This window comes from Betta splendens, chromosome 7 (assembly GCF_900634795.4).
Source record: "Betta splendens chromosome 7, fBetSpl5.4, whole genome shotgun sequence".
Taxonomy (NCBI): Eukaryota; Metazoa; Chordata; class Actinopteri; order Anabantiformes; family Osphronemidae; genus Betta; species Betta splendens.
In genome coordinates, this window is record NC_040887.2 from 12144323 (window position 1) to 12166935 (window position 22613).

At 45.5% G+C, this 22613-nt stretch overlaps 1 long non-coding RNA gene across 2 annotated transcripts in view; it reads right to left on the minus strand.

The window, feature by feature from the left end:
• LOC114858534 (uncharacterized) overlaps positions 1 to 22103 on the minus strand; it is a 32840-nt gene extending 10737 nt beyond the window's left edge. Inside the window, exons 1-4 of one of the 2 annotated variants that reach the window (XR_003786402.3) lie at positions 21893 to 22103; positions 12042 to 12222; positions 11812 to 11950; positions 10783 to 10871 (exon numbers count right to left, since the gene is read on the minus strand). This is a non-coding gene — a long non-coding RNA (uncharacterized LOC114858534). Of the gene's footprint in view, positions 1 to 10782; positions 10875 to 11811; positions 11951 to 12041; positions 12223 to 21892 lie in introns of both variants that reach the window. The other variant, XR_003786401.3, reaches the window with a different exon arrangement.
• Between the last annotated feature and the right edge of the window lie 510 nt (positions 22104 to 22613).

The following is a 22613-nucleotide window of genomic DNA, read 5'->3' on the forward strand; positions in this document are numbered from 1 at the left end:
TGCCCAAAGTTACAACGTCATCCCAGCAGCTCAAATAGAAGAAAATCTGACACTCGCACCTAGTGGCAATCGTGATATTCCTTTCATGTTGAATTTCATTATTCGGCTCCTTGTGATGTGTGAATTTTTAGCCGCTCTAAGGGCACGGCTCTGGGGATGACAGTGTTCTAACCAAGGATGTTTCCTCCGGCATCACCATGAGCTTGACATTTGTAGTTCAGGGTAATCTTCTGGATTTCTGTGACATTTCTTACACATCTGAAACATCTCTATAGTTTCCAAACATTTAATATCTGTAATTCTATCGATTCCCATCAACCCCTACTGTAGATCAGTATATAACAAAATATAGCCTACCTACAGTACTGCGACACAAGGTACAGGGTATCTTTATTGTAGCCTGCACGAGTGATGGTGAAACTTCTGAAGTTTAAAGGCAGGGTTTTCTATTTCGGTCTGATGTAGTTCATGCCCTGAAGCTGCCTGTGTCCTGTTTTCTATCACTGTATGTATTACAGCTTTGTCCAATGGCTAAAGTGTGTTAGCCGGCACTAATAGCATTAACACCCGTTGTCGACTGTGTGGGAATCTCCATTAGGTGAACAAACGTGTCAGCGGGAAGGAAATATGTGGGAACAGGTGGAAGCTTTTAAACGATGGGGAAACTTATAAAAAAATCTACAATGCATTTGTTATTCATTCTATAATTGAGAAACCTGTTTCAGGGAAAAGCTAGTATCACAACTCCCAACAAGTTTCACAGTAGTTAGACTTGGATATAATTACAGTTTACCAAGAGCTGAGTATCAAGCAGAAGAGACGTAATGGTTTTCCAGCAGACTGCTTCACTATTACAGACACTCAAATGAACAATGCTGCTCCGTGCACCAACACCCTTTAACTGAGTTAGAACCTCAGCATATTTTCCCCATATTTTGGCAAAATACTACCAGCGGTGCAGACCATCTATACTGTACGTCCCCAGAAGCCAACATGTTTTTATGGTCCTTGCTTCACAGCAAATACAAGAGCACACACGCACATACGCAGACACACACCTGCTTTCATCGACCAAACAATAAATGTTAATTTCCCCAAGCAGCCAGTTAGCGGGTTTTCCATTTCTTTCCAATCTTGTGATCAGAGGCGTCTCTCTCATGCCTTTGTGCCTCCTCTCTCAGTCTCCGGCTTGTCGTTTTCTCTCTGTCTCGCCCTTGTTTCTTCCCTCGCGCTGTCTGCTTGTTTCTGGGATCACCTGGAGATACAGTTCTCCTCTCCTGTTTGACGAATCGGCACAGGCAGAATGAGTCCTCCTCTGTGCTCCCTAAAGCTGGGCTCTGTCCTCGGGGAGGCCTGCCAGGCCGCATTAGCATGAGGCCAGTTGGATCAGTCTGCACTGTCTGTGACAAGCCCGGAGCCCGCTCACTCTTCTTACATTAAATAGAATTATGCAGCCCTGAATGCACAGACGGCCCTGATCAATGGGGTGGATGGCACAAGCCAGCAGCTGCCAGGGAGATACTTTAGTGTGGTGAGATTAATCCCTGCTGCAAACCTGCACCTGTCAAAGACTCTGCCACCACCACGCCCACTCAAATTGATTAGCTTCTTAGCTATTCGGTGTGGAGTGGAAGGACTGAGCCACTTCTTCCTGCACCCTGGGAGGTGAGTGTCGAGCCGAGGGCATTCCGTGATGTGGGACTCCTAATGACAGATGGTCCACCATGGTTGAACTTAAAGACGCATTTGTGTCTGTTAGCTTCTAAGGAGACTAGATCTACAGAACAGAACTCTTGGTGGCACCAGCTGCTGCAGAACTCTCTTCCACCTAGAGTCGCTGCAAAGCATCTGAGCACAGAACAAATAAAACCGGGATTGTTGCCAATCTCTTAGAAGTCAGTCAATCAATGGGATGATGTGTGTTCACATCAAACCCCGGGTTTAGTTCAGAGCAACGACTGGAACATTGCATTTCATCTCTGTCTCTTGTGTGGGCAGAATGCAAACTTTTCAACCTGCACCAGTAATTCTCTGACACTTTCACTGACGCCTTGAAGTCTACAGAGAACTTCAAGACAGATTCAAGACAGCGGTGTCTGAGCCTGTGGCTCGAGCACGAAGTCCTAAAATGCTCCTCCATGCAGACGACTTGTGACAGTTAACACGGATCTCCAGGACTCCAAGTGCTGCTTTGGCAGTCAACACATCCAGACACACTGTGTCTTTGGCTTGAGAGGGAAGAATTTGCAGGCACAAAGTCCTGTCAACGTTGAACATTAGTTACAGCCTTCAAGTTGCCGCCCAAATCTGATTTTCACCCCCCCCCCCCCCTCCCCAGTGCTGAGGGGCTTTCAGTGTTTACAGTTCCTCAGATTCGTGTGAAACTGAAACTGCTGGTGAAGGTGAATGGTCGTCTGTGGCCTCTTCGTCTGTGTCCTGAGTCCTCAGCATGTCCTGAACATTTCACTAGACCTGTGGAAGTCAGCGTTTCAAGCATCAAGTCGTAAATCAAACTAAAATCACCCCTTAAAAAGTACAGGTGACGCTGCAGATGATCGCTCCATCGTTTCCACCATCTGTGATTAGAACATATCCCTCCAAGTGAAGGAAGAAAACATTTTATTGCCTTGATAACGAGCTAAGAAAGCAAAAGGGAGCACCAGAATATTACACAGCGTTTATGGTCAAATGCCCTCTGTGAAAACACACTCATCCTTAGCGCCTGCAGTAATGCGGTGTTAAATCTGCAAATGGCAAAACATTTTCGGGTGACAGACTAACTTAATGTCTGTCACTTAGAGGAGCCTGCGAGATGCTAAAGGGTGAGAGTAAGCACCGAGCGGGTGCATCCGACGTTTACCATCCCTCCTACAGACGTAAAAGGAGAGGCAGCCCTGGGAAAGCATAAAAGTGACAATTTAATTCCTGCTGCAACTGGAAGAAAGACTCCCAAACAGGCTTCAACCCGGAGCGTGGAGCTGCCAGCGGTGATTTGTGGTGATGTCACCCAGCTAAAATAGCTCCTCATTAGCACCTCTGAAGCAGGTCGTATGATTAATCGTCACCAAAGATTTACAATCCAATTAGAGAGTGTCTGGGTGTGGAACAAATGACTCACCTTTGAGGGAAACACATCAATGAAGAGCCCAAATGGGCTTTTTCAGGCAATTTTTGTGCCTTGGGCTGATTGATGCTCAAGTGGACGGGCGACGTCGGCGCGATGGCGGGTGTTTGTCAGGAGCCGAGCGTCCCTCACCATGTAAGGCGGTTTGTCATTCAAACACTCGGCTGAAGTGATTCTCCATTACAATATGTGAGGCGCCGGCAACAGAGAACGGTGCATCTGTGAGCGTGCAGGCGCACGAGTGCCCGCGAATGCATTTCTCTGGAAATGACTAATTTAGCAACGAGCGCTCCTCCGGTCTCCAGCCTAGCCTGTTTTAATAAGTTTTAATCCCCGCATTTGCATGGCTAAACATAGATCAGCCTCCACACGTCCGCATTCGATATCAACTTGAGGGAAATAAATGATTGTTTTGACTGCGTTGGGAATGTTGGTTAAGCATTCATGAGCTCGGGTCTTCTTTGTCGCTATGGCAGCCTCTCAAACACTGCAGCACCATCTATACCATGCAGTACAGTCAGTCGGGGCGCGCACGGGCTCCTGACTGAAGTGAGACCACTTCAGATGGAATTTTATTCCTCCTCGTTGGGGCCGGGCCGCTCTGTGTTCCAAAGACTGATTCAATTCCTTGCAAATGGGCTCCTCCAAGAGCGTCTTTGCCGAATTTAAGGGGAGCGCTCACGGATGCGGAACGGATGCAATAACCGCCGACTCGCCGCCTGATAGAATAGCTTTATCACACACTACTTGCACTGTGGCGCTCGAGTACTTTGTCTTGCCGGTATTTCATGAACACAGAAAAGCACAAAGTCACTAAACAGTTAAGAAAACAATACAGGCCAATGAAATGCTGCCAGTTTCATGGCATCTATGAATTGCAAGTAATTAGAAACATATTTCCATGTATTAATAGTGATTACAGATCACTTGCTTCTCTTTGTGTACCTTGAAGTAAAACCGTAATACTGCATTAAAGAGGTACTAGTACTACATCATGATATCTATCAATTATTTATCAAGATGTATGTCATTGTCAGACATCATGGTCACGGTAGGAGGTTGGTTGATGTCAGAGGGTCTGTAAATATTACATAAGAAATATCATAAAGCACCCATCAGTCGAGTTTCCATCTGAAACATGTGAATGAGTGTGTTGTTACCTCCTGCACAGACCGTCTAACGTTTAGCGCTTAGCGCTTAGCAGCAGCTCACGGAGGCAGGAGGAAGTCACCCCGTGTGGGTATTGATTTTCCTCCCCGAGAACGTTAAATGTTTATTAGCAGAGTTCAGCAGCGGCAGGGGAGGCAGGATGCCCTGAGAAGATATCCTCTCCTCTCACAGCGTACGCTACCTCCTTCCTCCCCCCCCCCAACACCACCTCCACTTCATTCTCTCCCTTGAAGCCAACACACACTGGCTTGAGGACAGCCCCGAACCACCTTCTCCTATGTTTCTCGGGGCCTCGGTCCACTTTGCTCCTCTCTCCCTGTCCCTTGTCTCTCGTCCACACAACCCTTTGATTAGCGTCCCTCAACACAGGGGCTCCGAGCGGCCGAATCCAGCTAGCGATTCAGGGGAGGGAGAGAGGAATGGGGCCAAATGAAAGCGCTGCTGCTGGATTCTCGAGCCGCCATCTGCGACTTGTTTTCTTTTAGCTGATAGAAGATGACTTCTTTCCTCTCTGGCTGAGTTCGCTTTCAACAAGGCAGAAGATGATCAAAGAGGCACAAGTGACAGCGAGAGTAAAACTCATTCTGGATCTGGCTTCTTACGCTACACACTTTACTCATATTTCCTATTTAATTTACCTGCTCATTATTTAAGCAGACGGCAGCGGGTACTTACAGCACAGCGCGGCAGTAATGAGGTGAAAAGAAGCCGCTTTTTTAAAAAAAATATATCAACAATCGCTTCCTGGACTTAAAAACGTCTACAGGTCATGTAGCTAAAAACACATCTGACCCCAGTTTCAACTTCAGAAGGTTAAAAAGGATCAAAGACGATTATTGTGTAAATATTTTAGAGAGTGGAGAAGAGAAATTGCACTTTGCTATGAGCCAAAAGCTTTGCTGTCGGTTTTGTTCATCGTAACGTTTGCTCCTGATGAGAAACAGCCACTGGGGAATGAAAGAATTAAGCCAACTGAACTCATGCACTTTGATGCAACACATTTTTAACATTGCATGTGTGTGTAAGCATCGTAAGACTATGGAAGGCATTAGGTGGATTGGGGGGGGGGGGGGGGGGGGGGGGGGGTTGATGTAGCGATGCAAATACAGTGTCTGAAACACCACAGTTGAGTTTAGAAGCATTTATATGAGTGCAACCCTTTCACCATGTACCATGTTTTATTATGAATTTAATTTGCTCCATCTCACATATTCCCATCCAGATGCTAATTGCCTGCGGGCAACAGATGAGGTGGCACAGAGTGATTATAATCACAGATAAGTTGGAGATTTTCATATTTTGCAGACAGCGTCTCGCCGACTTGACCTTTCTGCTGTTTTCATGGGACTGCCATGTTTATGATCAATAGAGCGAGCGGTTGCCCTGCTGAGGAACAGATTCCGTGCTCAGAATCTCTCTCAGCCTCCGACGCCAACTTTAAATTACACACTTGCTGAGGCTGATTTTGGACTTAGATGTCCAGTTACCAAAGCTGTTTTATTTGTAGAACTTTCAGTACATACGACTGCACAAAATGAGCATTGACGTTTATTAACTACATTTGTATTTGCTGCTGTAACCATGACAACAAAGTTAACCTTACACTACCACAGTCCTTTAAACTATTATTACTGTATGTGCAGCTGAGTGGGAAAAACCAATCACGTCAACCTCCCACTTCTACTTCTGACTCAGTCTTATCTGGAATGTCTGACTGGTACAAAATCTCCCACTTGAAAACAGAAAGTGTCAAGATAAGAGCTCCCAAAAAGGCCACAAAACTATTATTATTATTATTAGAGAACACTTAAAGGTAGATTACACTCAATTATTATTACATGTAATCCTAACCTACATAAAAGCATGTTAATGTCAAATTACTGAGAAGCCAGAAGGAGTTCTACAGCAACAGATGTCTGAGATTTAAATCTGTACTGTAGGAATTAATTAATACCGGCTTTTCAAGAATAGGAGATGATATAAAATAATAAAACAGGGTATTAGTTTGTAAATAAATAATGCACATGGGTTTAATTGAACTAGAAAAATCACACTGTATCAGAACAGTATCATCCCTGTACGAAGATTACTACGCGCTGCTGTGTCAGTGCAGGAAAGTTCCAGCTTCAAAGTCATATCAGCACATCTCATCAGTGGCAGCTGGTGAGAACATTAATTGCCAATCAGTTGATTCCAGCAGTTTGCAGGGTTAAGACCATCTCATCTGCTTAATGTCATCCAAGGCCCGGCCCTCCTCACACTGATCGAATGTTGTTTGATTACCAGCCGACTGTAGAGGCTCAATGAACTATTAAATAACTTAATGATTTGGCAATAGTTTGGCTCCAGTGAAGTGGCTCCCTGCACGTATTACACAAATGACTACCAGAGGCGGCGTACTGGCCTCGTGCGCACACACACACACACACACACACACACACACACACACACACACACACACACACACACACACACACACACACACACACACACACAGTAATTTAGTTGCTATGAACCACGGTAGCCATGTAAGCACCCTAGAGATCATAAACATTTAGATTTGCTGTTTGAAGGGCTTTTAAAGCCCATACAAGTCATTTATTTCTTCAGCATTGCCTCCATCCCCCGTGTACGAACTGTAACACTAAGCCTTTTAAACTCACCCCCCCCCCCCCAACCCCTGAGGAGCTGTCTCGCACAGACTGAACGGGAACGTCGCAGACTTTATGGATTGGTGCTGAGATAACCGCTGTTGTGACCCGCTCTGTCAACACGTTCTCGCCGCTACTGTCTCACGCCGCCGCAGCCGGCTTTATCTAACGGCTCAGGTGGAAAGCCGAAAGTTGCGGATTATTAAAAGGCAGCTGTAATAAGTCAGCGCATCTGGAGAGATGCCAAGCTGATCCCGCGCCGGGGCCGAGGCCATTTTCATCTTATTCAACAGCTCACTGTGTAAACTGTCGCCATAATGTCTGCGAGCACAGAGGACTGTGCTGGTACAGTGCATGTCTATATTTCAGCAATGATAAAACTCAGTCATCAATCATTAATCAGTCTTGAGTATTGAGGACAGTATAAATATGACTGGATGCTTTTGTCGACCAGTCAAGTTGCACATTGCACGCTGTTCTGTCAAGACCTATTTTAATAAGTTGGACTCTCGTACCAGATATCACAAAACTCCCTCTAGGCATTTTTGACAAGTAGCATTGTCCAGAGTGGGCTGTACCTAAGGCCATGGACCTTGTTTTTGACCACCACCATGTAATCATTTCATTTTCTGAATCCAAGTGGACATTTCTGCCAAGTTTAAAGAAATTCCCTCCGGGCATTTCCAAGATTTCCCATTCACAAGAATGAGACAGACGGACAGACAGACTGACGGACAACCTGAAGACAGCTGCAGGAGAACATCTACAGGTTCCAAACGTGTTGAGCACGTCATCAAGAGCATCAGGTGCCAGTCTGGAAGACATGTTTGTCCCGTCTGTCCTCAAGTCCACAACGATGAAAAAAGGCAGGTCATCATCGCTGAGGCTGTGGCAAAGACCTCCTCATTCATCCTCACTATTCTTCCGTGTGACCGTCCATCCATCTTCAGCAGGTGGCAACAACACACCATGTGCCTTTTATGGGTTTAAAACACAAAGGATGATGGATAGCTTCCAAGTTTGTTTAGCTTCCTGGGTGATCCCATTTGTTTATCGTCCTCATTTTTCACTACCTAAATATGACAGGTAATAAAGTTGCTCTTTAAAATCCTGGACTGCAGAAAAAAATCCAAGTTGGCATCGTAATAGATCCCCCACAAGCCGAGACAAATTATAGGGCAGAGATAAATAACGGTGTTTGGTAAATTTGAGGGTAATTACATTGTGCGTTGGCCAAGTGAGCGGTACGGTCTACTGTAACATACTGTAGGTCTGAATGTACTTTGTGTTTTGTGTAATTTATTGTTTCTGCTCATTCATTCAGTCATTCCATTGTGTTTGCATCTACACAAAGACACAGGCGCCCAAACATAGCGGGCTCCTAGGAAAGTGAGAATGTGTCCACACAAAGTCAAGTCAACATTAGTCAAGTCAATATCTGTCAGTACACTTCTAAAGCCCCACAATGGCAGTAGAATGAATACAGCAGCTGAATACACGGTGGCTGTCACATCACGGACCTGGATGAGGGCAGGGAGTGATGGACGGCTGTCACAGCGGCACCAGCATTAATCCTGCTCTTTATGTACGCGATATCAGCAATGGCCGCGCGGTTTCATCCCATCATTTCCTGGACTCATTTGAAACCAGCGCATTATATCAGACCTTCAGTTGCTGTAAATACTAAAGTTGTGATTGGCACAAGTGAAAATTTGGTTAATCGCCGGCTCCTCTGTTGGCTCAAAAGCCTCTGGTCTCTCTCTGAAGTGAAACATTTGAACTAGGTCACTGGCAGCGTGACTCAGAACGACCAGCTTGACGAGGAACGCTTCGAATCGCCGCGAAGACAAGGGGCCATCAGGTGCGTTTGCCGCGCTGCCGCCCTGCGGTGAAACGGGCGAAGGGCCAATTCCGCACAGTGTCGGGAAGAAACAAGGTCCACAAATGGCTCAGAGGAAGAAAGGCAACTTTTCCTTTGTCCTAGATTAGTGAAATGTGTCTCCTGTGAGTGGCCTCGTTCTCTGTTTTGGAGCCATCTTCACTTTAAGACGCGGCCAGCGAAGGCCGCGCTTGCATCACGTACCCTAACGCCCAAAGTCTGCGGATCCTCCTCCTTACATCATTCTCTAAAGACACCCTGGTACCTGCACACCTCCCCTCATCCTCCTCCTCCCCCGGCTCCCAACCTTTCGCTACAGTATTGTAATGCGCCGAGCGAGAGAAGAAAGCATTGAAAGCCTTGTTTTCAGCAGCTGCTGCGCGCGTCTCTGTTGAGTTTTTCCTAATTACCTCCCAAAGGAGCTCCGCTGCTGTCAAACAGAACGCGAGGAGGGTGAGAGGGAGCGGGAGACCACGCGGGGAATAGGACGGGAAGAGAGACAAAATGTCGGCGGGAGCAGGAAAACGGTATTACACGGTGAAAACGAGCGGGGAGAGGGAACCGGAGCGGGCGGATAAAGGAGCAGCCCGCATGCGATCTGCAGCTCAGACTCCCTCTGCCGTGTTGACTGTCGTTTCACATTTGGGAAACAGGAAAAAAAAAAAACTCCTCCATCTCCGCTAGAAAGACTTTAAAAATGCATGAAGCCACTGCCCAAAATGGTTTCATCTAATAGGGTTATGACACGGGCGCGAAATAAGCGTTTCATCACATCGTACAGCGGCTTGTGACAGCACCACCCAAGTCTGTGTCTTTCACTGGGCCTTTATCTGCAGCGACGGAGTCTGCTTCACAGCAGCTGCAGGTTTTATGAGCTACAAACTTCCTGTAAAAGGCTCCTTCGGGGTTGTTCAGACTTCATCCGGTCACCTGGGACTCAGCAAAATACTCCATTACTAGAATAGCTGATGAGCGGAATATAGAAGGAATAATGCAAGGTAACTTCAGCGGTTCTAAGATGCCTTAAATTGAATATGAGAATCTCCATTGACGAAGAAATACACACAAATAATCTGGCAGCACATTTCCAATAAAGGACGTCGGCAGCCTGTTGTTCTGATATTGCGGTTCACAATGAAATACTAAATAAATTTGTGTTTCTGAGGCACAGCAGCAAATTTAATATAAGAGCTTCTCATGATCACACGATGAATATATTCAGGTTATGTCGACCCAGTACTTTCACACGTTCAGCCAGAACCAGGTTAGTGGAGTAAGCGGGTCAAGGCTGCACAGGAGCGCGGGTCTCGGTGGACGGAAGCGAGGCCAGAACACCGGCGACCGAGACGTGTGCACGTGTCAGAGCGAGTACATGTTAACGCACTGGAGCGACTCTGCATTTTAGATTCCGTTTGTGCCGCAGCATCGTCATTCCTCACAGCGGCACAGCGTTGGGTTCTGCTGCCGCCACACGATCCAGACGGATCGGAAGATTAAAAGCAGTTATCACAAATCTGGGGATAGTCCTCGTTACATCACTCCTGCGCACACAGGACCTCAGAGGGTTATATTAAAAGCCATTTTCTGCGGCGATGCGCTTAATATGGAAGCTGTGAGAGCGGAGGGCTATTACAGGAGTGAATCAAGTAAATCTAAATTATAAGTGCGCAGGGATTTCTGTTCTCAACAGTCAAAGGGATCAGTTCTGCTGACCAAAGCCAAAGTGCTGTAGTTATTATCTGCTCGAACACACTGATGATGCATTAAAGGCACATTCCCCAGTATAGACAGTCCACTTATGAACATATGAATATGTTAATTCAAGGGCCATACAGACTATATGTATATAAAAAAAGACAAATATCACAGTGTATGTGGTAAATGATCACTGGGTGAATGATAGAAATGTTGCCTTCAGTCACAACCTCCAGCTTTGCTGCATTGGGTGTAATACATACCTGTACTGTAATCTAGCAGCGATGGTTCTAGTGAGCTTCCCCACGGAGCATATTGTCAACGAATAAATTAGCATTTTCATATACGGCCTCTGCTGGAAGCACGGAAAAAGAAAGAAAATAAACCTAATTTGCATGTCGGAACAATAAAAAGCAAGTAAATAAAGAATGAAACGATCAAATCAAAATCCTTCTCACCAGTCAGCGAACTTATTACAGCGAGAAAGAGGAGCACGAACAATAGGAGGACGCGTTCCACTCGACTCGACCATGCAGCGTGTGAACACGCGTGTTGTGGGAGACGTCCCATACAGTTATCAGTTACAGTTAAGTCACACGTCTGAATGTAGGTGTGAAACCGTGAAATCGTCAAACATAAGCTTCAGACCCTGGTGAGAAATGATATAGAGGACCACCTGTAGATTCAGCCTTAAAGGTTTGTACTGTACATTTTGCATTTACCAACATGTGACAGTAACCGCCTCAGTTCCCACTTTATAACAGTAAGTTGCTTTGTGCTGTGACTTCCTCCATTCAGTCCACACGGACACGTGCGCGGCCCATTCAAGCATCTTACTGTATAAATACATCAAGGCTCCTCACAGTGCAGCGGCCAGTGGATCCCACTAACTAAGTGGATTCCTCTGTCCAGTGTAAATATCAGACTGTGTTTAAATGGCACCTAAAGGGCATCGGTGTAAACTGTCCGGTGATCATTTACCCTGGCTTAGATGCCGCGTTTTTACCGTGCGTGAGCCGTGTCACAGAGCCACGGGTAATATTTACCCACGGGAGCCGCATTTAACACCGCTAATCTATCAGAAGGAGCCGTTTTTGCTCCCCTCGCACGTCCGTCCACCAGACAAAAACGCAGCTAGAGAATTAGGATTTGTGGAAATATTAGCCGGCTGCTGTGGGGGTTTCCCACTGCAGGAATAATGTGGATTTCTCCTTTGTGAGTTTACTCATGGAAATGAAATTGCACTGGGCAGAGGTACTTATATATTAATGTATTGAGCGCAGGGGCATTACCTCAGTGGCATATTATTTTCTCCTCTTTCAGTTCCCTCTTCCCTCGACAGGCGGCATTAGTAAATGCGTGCTGACAGCAGAGGTTACCTTGAGCGGGCCGGTGAACCTGGGGGCTGTATGTCTTCATTTACCCCAGTATCTGCAGATGCCAGGGAAAAGGGAAAGTTATTTTCTGTGTCTGGCCCGGGGGGAAAACTGAGGCTAACGATCTTGGCCATGTTGATTGTTACCTTGCTCCTAGAATAGCGCTTCACTTTTAGGAGCGAGCGCCGGGGAGCGCAGGCGGGAGGATGAGCAGGATGGGCCTGTATCACAGCACGGGTGTTTGCAGAGGCGTCGGAACCCGCTGGACGCACGCAGACGGGATGAACGCTCTGAACCCCGCCTCCCAGACAGCATCTGTGTGGACCTCTATTAATCACATGCACAATTTAGGTCAACAATGATGCAACTCCTCCCACCTCCAGTACAGCTACCTAGGGTTCGTCTGCTCTGTGGAAGGGGTGGTCCAGCGCTAACGATCAGCTGGTTTCTCCCACAGTCCGGCAGCGCTTACTGCCTCGTCGTCAACAGAGCACGCGCCTCGTTCCCCAACGCTCCAGTGGAGCTGTTCTCGTGAATCAGTGTGAGTACGGGGACAGTGATCAAGGCCCGACTAAATAATCATCAGGAACTCTCAACCTTTGTCTCACGGCATCTTTCCACCTTCTTGACACTGTCCACTGCTGGATGTCGACGCAGCACGCGGGTTTTTCCTCCGCTCGCGACTTCTCCCTCGTAGCTCGTTTCTCATTATAACAGTAAAGATAAAGAGGACGTGTGGACGCTGAGGAGCAGGAGTCTCAGCCGCGATGACGGGTTATTACAGTTAAACACCGGCTGACACTCCGTCTGCTAATTCTCCAGGCGGCCATTACGGAGGAAACTAATAGGCGCATCAGTAATCAGGGTCAAATTCATTGTCTTATCTCAGGCTGAAAACCACCTCTAGATTACACAATTACTGCGAGATGCTCTCTCCTAATATTTAGCAAGGCTTTATACCTGGCTCATAAAGGTAATAAACTCAACCAATCACCTTGAGAGCATATATGATGTATTGATACTGAGCACGATGCACTTCTAAATCCAAATGACTGTTTCATGAAGCTCGACTAAATATGAATAGAACTGTTATTAGTAATGTGGGAAGGGGTCGATCCTAGTGACGAACCTACACACGATGATGTAAATCTGCAGGTCGCCTCCGCTGACCGGAGGGTGTCTCGCTGTGAGCTCTTTGATTTTATCGATCCGCGCAGCAGCTGTGATGAGCCCACGCCGCTGCTTTAGGCACCGAACAGTTCATTTCAATAGCACAATTAGAAACAGAGTTTAAGACGCGGAAATCGGAGGCGGTCTAGTATCAACAAAGCTGAAAACTAGGTTGTTGTCAGGGTAAGTATTACTTCATTAATCATTATCACAGTCCAGACCTTCTGATGCCTTTTATAAGAATTCAATGGGCTTATTAGCAACGTGAAAAGGTTTTGTACTGTGTTGCAGATAGAGATGAAGCTTTTTATTAACTTTGCAGGAGATCATTCTAGGTTATGGATCATTTCTCTGTGTCAGACTTCACCGGTCCGCTCAGGACCCTGACCTCCACCCCCCCACAGCTCGTACAGTAAGTCGGCCCTGATCTGAGGCGCTCAAAGATCCCGGAGGAGCAGCGCTCGCAGCGACAGCAAACCCAGCGCGTCCGCAAAGGTCGGCGCTTAAGTCGTTTTGCCCAAGACGTTTGTTAACACAGAGAGCGTAAAAGTGCTGATGTCATTTTAATGGTGCCTGAAGATTGTTTAAAAAAAATGAGTCAAGGGGTTAAGCACTAGACGCTTTTATTAAATGTCCAAAGAAGCACATAAACGCTCTGTTGGAAAGCTTACATCACCTGAATCCACCCCGACGCTCTGCTGTTAAAGCGCTCAATTTATCGAATTGAGTTTAGTTTTAATTTACATCCTAATTCAACCCTGGAACCTCTGACTAAAACTCAGGGAGCCTTTATTTCTCCTCAGTCTGTAATCAGTCAGTCGCCGTTCTCTGCATACTAATTTCTCACTTCTCCAGCTGCTAAGAGGTAGGCAGCTTTTTTAAGTTTGTATCCCAGTACAAAAAAAACACAAAGATGAAAACTCTCATTTTAAAAGCTCTGCAGAATTTGCCACTTTGCTGCCAGATGCTCTGTCGCCCCTCGAGCATTTTCGACTTCGCGGAAAACATGTTGACTGTGTAACATGTAGAAAGAATCTTAAAGTCAGACTTGGACTTGCTCTTTTATCATTTATGAAATCTTATCACAAGTTACTTTTTGTGTCCTTTTGCCGACTTACTCTGACCTACATTCCCCAGAATGCCCTTTGGCAAACCTAAGAGAGCGTGCCTGACTGAATAATTCTTAATGTAGGTGGAGGACGCCACGGTGCTGCTGGAGCTTTTCCAGTTGAGAAAGCAAGAGTCGCCATTTGCTCCGAAGACGCAACCTTTCCTGATGCTGGAGCATCTTCAGCTGCTGCTGCTGGTGATACAGGTGCTGCAGAGTAAATATGCACGCACGTGTGAATTTTGCATTAGCTTCACCTACATTCACCTGGATGCATGCCTATCAAATTCACTACAGATATTCCTGACACTCGTAAAAGCGCTTCACAGTAAATGGACGCGTGCTGAGGATCACACACCAACTAAACTGTTTCCATCTACCCTAAAAAATTGTCTATTGGAGGTAAATGCTGGTGATCACGTGACCTCGTTGACTGCATACTTAGCCTAATGAACAGTTCAATTACTCAGTTTACCCATGATGCCACTGGACGTCTCTTTGGCCTGAATGTTATCTGACCTTTGCTGCTCCTCCACACAGCTTTTTTTTTTAGTAGTTTCCAAACCCAGGCTTAGATAACACCTGTGACATTACCACCGATATTTCCTCGGGCCTGAAGCAGCTCCTCCACGGCCACACAACACAATCCACTGTTTCCCCATCCTGAGCGAACCTAAAGGCAGTGAGTAGCTGACTTCTACTGAGTTTTCCCATTACGGACCACCTGCATGAATATTCTGAAGCTATTACAAACATTGTGATGTATCACTAATGGGTTTGTTTGGTGACTGATACATAGAAATGTAGCAGTTGTCATAGTAACATAGCGAAAACTATTTGTTTTGGATCCTCTTATCATTTTACAGTCAGCTGAGCATGAATAACGTTTGGAAATGTCGTGTTGTGAGCTTGACTGCGGAAGCCCCACAGCTGCAAATATACATGGAGATAAATGACAGTTTTTTTTCTTTTCCTTCCCACCCCCCACCCTCCCTTGGAAATCATTTCATTTGAATTAAAGCTATCACAAACCCAGGTTAAAGCAGCCAAGGCAGAATGGCTTTCATTTTAGCGGCACGACTGCACTGTATTTTAGCTTTTTGAACGTGGGCCTTGGCTCGTGCAGGAGGTCGAGTGCTGTTTCAGGCCGTGGCTCAACACAGTTCCCTTTTGCATGTGAGGCAGGCATTCGGTGGCGTGATAACTCACTCTGCTTGAAATAACGTCTGCATCGCTCCCTGGCTGTGCTGCCCACATGGAAAACCCAGAGGACGGTCCCTTCTGCTAGCGATACCATGCTAAACCCTCATACAACCCCTTGCCTTTATTCATTTTTTTATTTTTTCAGTGATTTTGTCCTCTTTCCTTTGACATTCCTCCCTTTCTGGTTCTGCATGGGCCCCCGAGGCAGTGGCAGGTGCACTTGGGGGGCTTCGGAGGGTTTTTTTTGCCAGGAGCTTGAATGAAGCCTTTATAAACTGGCGTTCAATGCTGCCCCTGTTTCTCCCTGCGCTATCATAGAAAAACCAGTATCATCGCTGTTATGATCTATAGCCCTCCAATCGTGGCTTCTCCCTGCCAGACGAGGGGCTCACAAAGACCTCCCGGGGGGTTGTGATGCTCCATTTCAATCACGCTCATGAATCAGACCCCCCCCCCCCCCCCCCCCCCCACCTCCACCCACCACCTCCTGCACACACTCGCCGCAGAGACACAAACTGCATGTAACTTCAAGGCAGCCGGGCTGCAGTGACAGGGAACAGGATCGACACAGGAGTCTGACACCCCAGCTTTCAGCCGTATTACTGCAGAATTAAGCCGGTGAAACGGAGAGGAGAGGAGAGGGAGGAATGAGTCAGCGCCGCCTGTCATTGTCACCGGTCTCGCCTAACACCAGGGCCGCCGTGCACCCAGAGATGCCAGTTAGCGCTTTAACATTCTGAAACACTTTTATCTAAACAAACATGTTATGCAACTGTCACCGATTGCTATGCAACAGTGATCCAGCCTATTTTCAGCCCGTGGAGGCTTTTACATTGGCTGCTCTGCTCTAAACATTCAGCGTCTTCACTGGCGAAGAAGCACCCGGACTGTGTGAACTCCCCGCGCGACTTGCGCGGAGGAACTGTTCATTTGAAGGTGCAGAAGTGCGATGTTTTCTCGTTTCCTGACTCGCGCGTTAATGCGTTAGCGCTGCTGACCACCTACAGCTGACGCAACCGGAGAGAAACACCTGAGAAGCAGCAGCTCAGGGAAGCGTTAGCATCAGACTTGAAATCTCTGTTACCCGGTCCTTCCTCTCTCTTCCCACCACACTTCTCCCACAACCTGCTTAGGAAATTATTGCTCATGAATCTGAAAAACAACTCTACTTTGATGTGTAATGAGCCAAATCACACACTGCATTCAACTACATATATCATAGAAACTCCGATTTAGCAAAATTAAATAAAAGATTGACATTTTTTGTTCATAAAGATCATAGAAAGAACTATGACAGTTCCCAGTAAAAGCCTGTAATCCTGACCTAATCTCTCAGTTTCACTTGCTTGCTTAGTCTCAACTGATTAACAATTTAAACAAACGGATCCCGTCTATGGATTCGTATTGACTCTGTGCTGCTTGGCTAAGTCGGTCTGCGATTGTCGCTGACTGAGTTCTTTGAGCGGCTCGCCCCCTGGGTTATGAACAGACAAGCTGACTATTGGCATCTGGCAAAGAAAAGAGGCCATTCGCGCTCGAACATTAGAGGAAGGAATTGAATTTAGTGAAACACATCCTCAAATGATTGGAAAGCGTAATGGCACTTTGTCCAGTAATGTTTCTATCTGGTGCACTGGCTCCACTTAGTGATCACTGTCACTGGGGTCAACTTCTACTGACACATTGCCCTCATGGTTCCCAGGTTAAGTACCGTATGGATTTCGGTAATCAATAACAATTTACTGGACAAACGTCTTGTGTGTTTTAAGGCTGGTATATTTCTATTTAAATAAATGGATTCTCCATAAATACCAGTTTGTGTGATGGTCGGGAAAGTGAAGCATTAGTCAAGGAAGACGGTAAAACAATTGTAGTTTTTCCTTTTCTCTGTTCTTTTCTCGCCATTTTATTTTGGAAGGACTTATTTTCTGAGGACGGGGAGAATACACTGTAAAAAACCATTTACGTAAAGTTCAGTGCATTCCAAGAAGGTTGGAACCTGCGTTTAGAGAATGTGGCGGCATCAGTGGAGGCTTCTCATCACGCGTCGACGTCCTGAGAGCGAAGGAGAACTTTCTGACGAAAGGTGATTCAAAGTCAATTCTACGTTCACTTAGAAACAAGCGTGGCTCTTTATCCTTTATCGCATATTCATGAGTGTCCTTTAACCATATGCAGGGGCCACTTCACAATCCGCCCTGATTGCCAATGCGGTTCCAAAGGAAAAAGAAAAAGCTCTCAGAAAGGCTTTTGTTTGTTAATTATTAATTGAAGCCAGCACTTACGCGCCGTGGTGATGATGAACACTGGCCGTTAAAAGCGCCCGCTCTCACCCGCTCATCAATAACACGCTTTCGATTCAAGACCCTGATGGAGAAACAATGCAAACAAACGCCAAACCGCTGAGCTGCCCTTTGCGCCAGCAACAACAATATCGAGTTGAACTTTCTAGGAACAAATGCCCCCCACACGCCAACAGTGATTCACTAGGATATTTTATCAAAACCACTGCCCTCTATCAAATTGGTTACCCATCAGCCATCACTCTAATTTAGTTTTTTTTTTTATATTTATATATATATATATATATATATATATAGCTCTGGCACTCAATCACTGGTGCCTCGATGGATTTCCTACTGTAAATGTACTGATCCTGCCAAAGAGTCCATTGGCTTATTAAAAAGCAGTCACGGAGGTGGGACGCAGCGCAACAAAGGGGAGTGAATGAGCAACCAGACGAGTGAATTCACTGAAGAGCTTTTGTTGACGGTGTAAAATAAAGTGTTAGATGCTCCACAAAGGTCATCGACTCACAAATGTTTTGTGTTGATGGGGGGGAAAGGATGTGAATGACTGAATAAACTAGCAGCTATGTCTTGACCCTTCGCTAGTCTCCAGCAGGCGTATTGATTTCCCTGCTCAAAGATTATTGCTGCGTTTGAACCTGGTGGGTCAGACCGTTTGATCATGAGGTTTTGTGCCTTGAAAAGAATTTTACACAAAAGGCTGTGTTGGCTATCATTATATTCCGAGTATGGACAATAAGCAATTGTAATACGGACAATGTGCAGAATTTGTACAACATTGTTTACAAGGAAAACAGGGTCTAAAACATGTTTAAATGTTCAACGGCTTCTTTACAGACTAAGGATCAGTCTGTGTCTCCGGTGTTTTTTGCAAACAATTGGACTATTATGTCCTCTTTCTTTCCTCTATCTCATCTATTGATGAAACAATAATAACTTGTCCTAATACTGTGCAGAGCTCACAACTAAATAAACATTGATACACAGACATCAGATGTTACATAATCTAACTAGTCTGGGTTCTATATTCCTAAAGGTCTTTCCATTGATAAACTGTGACAGCAATGGACGACCTGTCAATGAAGCAGCATTAGTAAATCACTAGGCAGCCCATGATGGATGATGGCCACGGTTTTCTGTATTTAATGCTCAAAGTCCCTGGCATTTATGTTTGAACTTAATTAATTGTTGACATCAACAAAACACCAACACATTTCTGAAGTGCCCTCGAGTTTCTCCAGAGTTTTGCACCCTTACGCATCCTCGTTACCGCCTGTGCTCTAAGTGGGACGAGTGTGGTCCCAAGCATTAGGCAGAAGTCGGCTGGTGGCGCAGCCCCTTCTTTAAAACAATCTCCCTCCTGACGTTTGATGGCCTGACTCGGGTCCATTTTGAGGTCTATGCACAATAAAGACTCATTTAAACCTTTCAAACTTTGCTGGATCTGTTTGTTTTTACATGTATGTACTAAAACAAGAATAGTATGTTTCCTAGGGATGCATTTTGTTACAATGTATTGTTACATTTGTTTAAGAATTATTCAGGATTTACTTTCAACTTTCTATTTACTAGAAGCTCTATATAGGGTATGTGCCCCTGCAGAGCCTCAACAGACCGTGGGACTGCACACAAGGGCCATTCATCACACCCGACTGGTGGACGTGGTGGAGATAAGTCACTTCAGAACATGGAATCCATCACAGTTCCCTCTTGTGGCTGTCGTGTTAGTGTCGTTACATGCATGTGCTGTCATAAAGTAAAGTCCTTGGAAAGAGCCCCATCACATGTAGAAGCCATGGGCCAAGCCGGTAACTGGAAATCAGAGCAGACAGAGAAACATGTCTCCCACATGGAGCCAAAACTGTGTTAATCACATGCAGCGAAGGAGCCTTGCTGCCGTTTCACGCGCTGCTACGGCTTTCTAGACGCCACAGCGCGTGCTACGTTGCTTTATTCAATCTGCAATGGATTAAGCTGCTCCTGCTCTGGCCCAAACCGCTCATTATAGCACAAACAAATGTTGACATTTTGTACACACAGCAAAATATATTTAACCAAGGGACTCATTATTCATCTTAAGATACCTAATTGATCCCAGTGATGAAACCGTGCTTTAACTCCTTGCGCATAAACTGCAAGTATAGCAAAATGCAGTAATTGCCAGACAGCAGCAATGCAATAAAATGCTTAATTGGTCTGTGTTTGCACAGTTACAGAAGAGAATCACGCATGACACTCGGCACAACGGTGCCATTTTGCCAGAAGCTGAAAGCAGCAAGGTGAGAACAGAAACTAGGTTACAATTAGAGGGTGAGCGCTGCATATAATTAATCAACCTTTACAGCACCAGGGTCAACACTAGGTTACTGAAAGCACTGAAAGAAGCTTAAAGATAAAAATGACCATGTGGCCATCTGTCACCCGGCTCCAGCCCCTTTCTGTCTGTACATTTCAAGCCTTTAATTAAACAAAAACTCATTTGTAAAATAAATTGGCTCGGCTGCGCGTCACCTTCCAGCTGATAGTGTCATGTATTCACACTGTCTCAGCTAATGAAAACAATGACTGGATTTGTTTCTGTACAGGACTCTTCAATCTGTGGCTCTGACAAAAGGAAAGACAGGGCGAGGAGGACTGCGGCTTGTGTGCCAGAACCCAACAAATAAGCAGTGCATGCTCAATACCCAAAGCAGGAGATGCCCAAGGAGAGCAGACATGTTTGTTTGCGTGCTGGATGAATGTACAAAAGTCTTTGTCATAGTTTACTACATAAATGATGATTCATGCTTGTACTGAGTGGGCTGGAGAGCGGACCACACGCGCAGCCTTATGGATCACAAACAAATGGAAACCCAGTGAGATGCAAAGGCACTACATCAATGTGTCGAGGCTGATCCCGAAAGCTGTCCTTCCACACTAAATGCTGGATAAATTCAGTTTTGTCAAATAAGCCTGAAATTGAGCCAAACATCTGCAGAACAATAAGCAGCGGGACAAGGGAGTTGATATCATGTTATTATTGTATCAAGTTTATTTCACTGGCTAAGATGAGTCCAATTCAGTTAAGTTCAGAACGCTTTGTTGGTACAAATTTAAAAGACTAATAAGATGATGATTAGTGCCAGATGTGTGTTAGGCAACTGTTGGTGGTCATTTATGCTGTTTAAAACTGAAGCACACTACTCATTATCAAGTAGGATCATGTGCTTAGAAAGTTGCCAGCACAAATTTACATCATGTGACTGATTTACATATTATTCAAAACAACTTACACTAATGGGTTTGGACAAGTGAAGGTCCTGACTGCGGTTGGAACGGTTGCTGTTGACTCAGGTTTTCAGGGAAGTGGTGGAGGGCTGTTCTTTGGTTCGGTCATCTAAAAATCTACTTCGGGCTGCTTATGAATTCCCAGCTAGTGTCTGTGGGAGCCGACAGAAATGTTTTTTCTCTACAAATGCAGCTGGTGGCTTTGTAGTTCAGGACCAAGGACAGTTCCACGGCCCGGTCGGCTCGCTCTCTGGGCGGCTGCGTTGACTTTGGGCCTCAGCCCGCGTCAACGGGCCCATTTACTTTTAGCAACCAAAGACTCTGTATGCCCTCTGACTTCACTCACCTATTGACAACACAGGGAAGCTCCCTAAAGGGCCGCGCTGGTGTATTCAGAATTTCAGCCCTTGCCAGTATTGAGCTGGGTACTGTAGTTATTTTGGCCGTCCACTCGAGAGCATAGGTCATATAAGTTGATGAAAGTTTTGGACTGTAGTGCATTTCAGATTTTGAAATAAAATATTATAAATAATAATATAATTAAACCATGACACTTATGGACTTATACATACTTTTCTGGTGTCTACTGGAACTAGTGGAAGTGACTGTTTTTCAAGCTTGCTTCCGCAGGTCTGTGTGACAGCATGCAGCGTGTGTCCATTATCCACTCTGTCTTAAATTAGTCAAGCAAGGCACTAAATTAGCTTGAACGACGCTGAGGTAGAACACGTGTAATAACCGCTGGACTATAATTATTGTAGAGCAGGCTCCGTCCAATTAAGCACATGTTTACAGAATGTCTGACTTTGATAGGCTGAGAACGACTGACGGAGACGGCGTCGGGCTCTAATCAGCGCACGGGCTTTGGCTTTCGCACCAGGTTTATACCTCGCTCCTCTCACAACAAGACGATGCACAACGCTGCACTGACAGGTTTTACCTTGTGGAAGTTGTTAGGCTTCTGAAGCCGTCTGCAGCTCGCACCGCGCTCCGCTACGGCAAGGAGGAGAAATCGTGCTGTTGTTGTCCACAGGGAGAAGCCAAATGAGGATTTAGAGAGCAGCAAGAAATACTGACAGTCTGAGACGCGTATGATCAATGCCGTCAAACCAGTGCACAAGATTTTGCAGAATTAGTTATGACAAGTTTGTTTTTTTTCAAATGCTTCTTACTTTTGAAAAGGTTTCTTGTTGTTGTGTTGTTTAATTTCAAACAACAGGTTTATATTTATCACACAAAGTCCAACATCCATATTATAGTACAGTATAGAACATAAATAGTGTTTAATGTAAACATATCACATCATTAATACATCAAGACATTTGTGTCTCCGCTCAAGCTAAACCAGCGAACATATGAGTTTGTAAATGATTGTCTGCTTTGCCATGGAAACAAATACAGAAGAATGACTAGTCCAACGGCTGAGGGGAATCAGTCTGTTCTATTAATGCAGAGCAACGGAGACACTTTGTGGCTGAACAATTAATTAGTGCAAAACAACAGATGGCGAACGATGTTTTATTACTTGGATATGAAAAAAAGGAAAACGGATGTTTAATGAGCTCGTCTTAAACATAAGGACAAAGCATTTTGCATTTGTCATATTTCCATAATGTAACATGCTCAGAGTTGAAACTCAGACATACAGTGGGATGAGGACG